This window comes from Gorilla gorilla, chromosome 14, assembly GCF_029281585.2.
Source record: "Gorilla gorilla gorilla isolate KB3781 chromosome 14, NHGRI_mGorGor1-v2.1_pri, whole genome shotgun sequence".
Classification (NCBI taxonomy): domain Eukaryota; kingdom Metazoa; phylum Chordata; class Mammalia; order Primates; family Hominidae; genus Gorilla; species Gorilla gorilla.
In genome coordinates this window covers 35,238,833-35,243,420 of record NC_073238.2, presented here as the reverse complement: position 1 = coordinate 35,243,420, position 4,588 = coordinate 35,238,833, and the positions used below count along the sequence as shown (strand labels likewise).

Genomic DNA, 4,588 nt, shown 5'->3' with positions numbered 1-4,588 from the left:
GGATCATGAGGTCAGGAGATCAAGACCATCCTGGCTGACACGGTGAAACCACATCTCTACTAAAAATATAAAAAATAGGCTGGGCACAGTGGCTCACGCCTGTAATCCCAGCACTTTGGGAGGCCGAGGTGGGCAGATCAGGAGGTCAGGAGATTGAGACCATCCTGGCTAACATGGTGAAATCCCGTCTCTACTAAAAAATACAAAAAATTAGCCGGGCGTGGTGGCAGGCGCCTGTAGTCCCAGCTACTCGGGAGGCTGAGGCAGGAGAATGGTGTGAACCTGGGAGGCGGAGTTTGCAGTGAGCCGAGATGGCGCCACTGCACTCCAGCCTGGGCGACAGAGCAAGACTCCATCTCAAAACAAACCAAACCAAACAAACAAACAAACAAGGTTAAGATGGTAAATTTTATGTTTTTTTTTTTTTTTTTTTTTACCACAATAGAAAAGATTCTGGCCGGGTGCGGTGGCTCACACCTGTAATCCCAGCACTTTGGGAGACTGAGGCAGGCAGACCACGAGGTCAGGAGTTCGAAACCAGCCTGACCAACATGGTGAAACTCCGTCTCTACTAAAAATACAAACAACAACAAAAAATAGCCAGGTGTGGTGGTGCGCGCCTGTAATCCCGGCTACTTGGGAGGCTGAGGCAGGAGAGTCGCTTGAACCCAGGAGGCGGTGGTTGCAGTGAGCCAAGATCGCGCCATTGCACTCCAGCCTGGGTGACAGAGCAAGATTCCATCACAAAAAAAAAAAAAAAAAAAAAGATTCCATTACAAATTTCTCTCTTTTATTTTTTAGAAGAGTCAGGATCTCACTATGTTGCCCAGGCTGCTCTCAAACTCCTGGTCTCCCTGGAGTGAGCCTCCCAAAGCACTGGGATTACAAGCATAAGCCACCTCACCCAGCCACGACAATTCTCCTTTTTAAGTCAATGTTTAACTCACTTAAACGATTCTGAAGGGTCATATAGAATAAGACATCTACAATTCAGAATACGGGAACATGGGGTAAGGTGTAAAGCAGCTTCAGTGGAATATATCTGAGAAGTGATTTTTCTGGAATCTTTTAATAAAAGTTCCTTAGCTAGGTAAGGTGTTGTGCACCTGTAGCTAGTTGGGAGGCTGAGGCAGGAGGATGACTTGAGCCCAGGAGTTCAAGTCTGTAGTAAGCTATGGTTGCACTTGTGAATAGCCACTGCACTCCAGTCTGGGCAACGTAGCAAGTCACCATCTCTTTAAAAAAAAAAAATTTCGGCCAGGCCTGGTGGCTCATGCCTATAATCCCAGCACTTTGGGAGGTCGAGGCGGGTGGATCACCTGAGATCGGGAGTTCAAGACCAGGCTGACCAACATGGAGAAACCCCATCTCTACTAAAAATACAAAATTAGCCAGGCGTGGTGGTGCATGCCTGTAATCCCAGTTAGTCAGGAGGCTGAGGCAGGAGAATCGCTTCAACACAGGAGGCGGAGGTTGCAGTGAGCCGAGATCACACCATTGTACTCCAGACTAGGCAATAAGAGCAAAACTCTGCCCCCCATAAAAAAAATTTTATCTTTCTGCCCATGGACACCGCCAAAGAAGCGTCATGAAAGCCTCTCTTCTCCCTGCCATCATGTCTAAGTCAGAGTCTCCTAAAGAGCCTGAACAGCTGAGGAAGCTCCTCTTTGGAGGGTTGAGCTTTGAAACAACCAATGAGAGCCTGAGGAGCCATTCTGAGCAATGAGGAACGCTCCCGGACTGTGCGGTAATGAGAGATCCAAACACCAAGCACGCCAGGGGTTTTGCGTTTGTCATCTATGCCACTGTGGAGGAGGTGGACGCAGCCACGAATGCAAGGCCACACAAGGTGGGTGGAAGAGTTGTGGAACCAAAGAGAGCTGTCTCAAGAGAAGATTCTCAAAGACCAGGTGCCCACTTAACTGTGAAAAAGATATTTGTTGGCCAGGCGCAGTGGCTCATGCCTGTAATCCCAGCACTTTGTGAGGCTGAGGCAGGTGGATCATGAGGTCAGGAGATCAAGACCATTCTGGCCAACACAGTGAAACCCTGTCTCTACTAAAAAAAATACAAAAAATTAGCCGGGCGTGGTGGCGGGCGCCTGTAGTCCCAGCTACTCGGGAGGCTGAGGCAGGAGAGGGGTGTGAACCCGGGAAGCAGAGCTTGCAGTGAGCCGAGATCACACCACTGCACTCCAGCCTGGATGACAGAGTAAGATGCTGCCTCAAAAAAAAAAAAAAAAAAAGAAAGAAAAGAAAAAGATATTTGTTGGTGGCATTAAAGAAGACACTGAAGAACATCCCCTCAGAGATTATTGGTTATTTGGAACAGTATGGGAAAATGGAAGTGATCGAAGTCACGACTGACCGAGGCAGTGGCAAGAAAAGGGGCTTTGCCTTTATAACCTTTGATGACTATGACTCCGTGGATAAGATTGTCATTCAGAAATACCATAATGTGAATGTCCACAACTGTGAAGTTAGGAAGCCCTGTCAAAGCAAAAGGTGGCGAGTGCTTCATCCAGCCAAAAAGGTCGAAGTGGTTCTGGAAACTTTGGTGGTGGTCATGGTGGTGTCATGGGAATGACAACTTTGGTTGTGGAGGAAACTTCAGTGGTTGTGGTGGCTTTGGTGGCAGCCATGGTGGTGGTGGATATGGTGGCAGTGGGGATGGCTGTAATGGATTTGGTAATGATGGAAGCAATTTTGGAGGTGGTGGAAGCTACAATGATTTTGGCAATTACAACAATCAGTCTTCAAATTTTGGACCCATGAAGGGAGGAAACTTTGGAGGCAGAAGCTCTGGCCCCTATGGTGATGGAGGCCGATACTTTGCCAAACCATGAAACCCAGAAAAATTGTACTCTTCAGGTGGCTATGGCGGTTCCAGTAGCAGCAGTTAGCTATGGCTGTGGCAGAATATTTTAATTAGGAAACATAGCTTAGCAGGAGAGGAGAGCAAGAGAAGTGACAGGGAAGCTACAGGTTACAACAGATTCGTGAACTCAGCCAAGCATAGCGGTGGCAGGGCCTAGCTGCTACAAAGAAGACATGTTTTAGACAAATACTCATGTGCATGGGCAAAAATCCTGAGGACTGTATTTGTGACTAATTGTATAACAGGTTATTTTAGTTTCTGTTCTGTGGAAAGTGTAAAGCATTCCAACAAAGGGTTTTAATGTAGTTTTTTTTTTTTTTGGCACGCATGCTATTGATTGCTAAATGTAATAGTCTGATTGTGACCCTGAATAAATGTCTTTTTTTAATGTGCAAATAAAAAATTTCCTTAAATGCCTACAGAATACAGAAAACAACTTTTCAGGTATTAACCTGATATAACTGGCCATTTGCTTTTATTGCAGAGAACTTCTCCACATCTGCTTCTACCATGAATTAACCATCACAAATCATATGTTCCATTGGTCATAATGGCTGGTCACAAAAATCATAACAGTTTTACATGAGGTGAGATTTTTCAGTTTACAAATACTTTTATGCACATGATCTCATTTTATATTTGCCACAAACCTGAAAGATAGTAAATATTGACATCTCATTTTACGGTTGAAAAACTCAGGGCTGAGAGATTTGCCTCATAAAACGCACATGCCACCTCTATGCTCTGAACCCAAATCTTCAGATTCCTGTTCATAGCAGCATCATTCACAACAGCCAAAAGGTGGAAGCAGCCCAAGTGTCCATCAGTGAATGAATTATTACACAAAATGTGGTGCATCCCTACAGTGGAATATTATACAGCCTTTAAAAAGAAGGAAGTCGGCCAGGTGCAGTGGCTCATGCCTGTAATCCCAGGACTTTGGGAGGCTGAGATGGGTGGATCACGAGGTCAGAAGTTCGAGACCAGCCTGGCCGACATGGTGAAACCCCATCTCTACTAAAAATACAAAAATTAGCCAGGTGTGGTGGCAGGTGCCTGTAATCCCAGATACTTGGGAGTTGGGAGGCTGAGGCAGGAGAATGGTTTGAAACCAAGACATGGAGGTTGCAGTGAGCCAATATCATGCCATTGCACACTCCAGCCTGGGCGACAGGGCAAGACTCTGTCTGAAAAAAAAAAAAAAAAAAAAAAAAAGGAAATTGCCGGGCTTGGTGGCTCCCACCATAATCCCAGCACTTTGGGAGGCCAGAGTGGGTGGATCACCTGAGGTCAAGACCAGCCTGACCAACAAGGCATAACCCCATCTCTACTGAAAAATACACAAACAAGCTGGGCATGGTGGAGCTTGCCTGTAATCCCAGCTACTCGGGAGGCTGAGGAAAAGAATCACTTGAACCCGGGAGACGGAGATTGCAGTGAACCGAGATCACGCCACTGCACTCCAGCCTGGGCGACCGAGCAAGATTCTGTCAAAAAAAAAAAAAAGAAGGAAATCCCATTACATGCTACAACATGGATGAACCTCCAGGCCATTATGCTGAGTGAACTAGGCCAGTCACAAAAGTACCAATACTGTGTGATTCCACTCATATGCCATATGTAGAGCAGGCGAATTCATAGACACAGAAGTGTAAGTGTGATACGGCGCTGCGGGAGTGGGAACCGGGAGTTAGTGTTGAACAGGTGGCAG

General features: G+C 46.3%; 1 pseudogene; it reads left to right on the top strand.

Annotated features, from left to right (window-relative positions):
• Nucleotides 1–1,615: 1,615 nt before the first annotated feature.
• On the top strand, nt 1,616–2,927 carry LOC101125645 (heterogeneous nuclear ribonucleoprotein A1-like; annotated as a pseudogene).
• Nucleotides 2,928–4,588: the final 1,661 nt, after the last annotated feature.